The sequence below is a fragment of the Centruroides sculpturatus genome, unplaced genomic scaffold (genome assembly GCF_000671375.1).
Source record: "Centruroides sculpturatus isolate CEXI.00-Female unplaced genomic scaffold, Cexi_2.0 scaffold435, whole genome shotgun sequence".
In the NCBI taxonomy this organism is placed as follows: Eukaryota; Metazoa; Arthropoda; class Arachnida; order Scorpiones; family Buthidae; genus Centruroides; species Centruroides sculpturatus.
The window spans coordinates 485,551-485,841 of NW_019384953.1; positions in this window are offsets into that span (position 1 = coordinate 485,551).

Here is a 291-nt window from a genome sequence, read left to right on the forward strand (position 1 = left end):
ATGTATGTCATATACGTCACTTTGGATACAATTAGCGTCAATTTCGTTATTTTGGTGGCCATAAGCGTAGATTACGTTACTTTGGCAGTTATAAACGTCAATTACGTCATTTTGGCAACAATTAACATAAATTACGTCACTTTGGCAGCAATAAGCGTCACTCACGTAACATTGGCGTTCATAGGCATTAATTACGTAACTTTTGCGGCCAAAATCGTCACTTACATTATGTTGGCGATTACAAGCATCTGCTACGTCACATTCATAGCAATATATGTGATTTACGTTGGT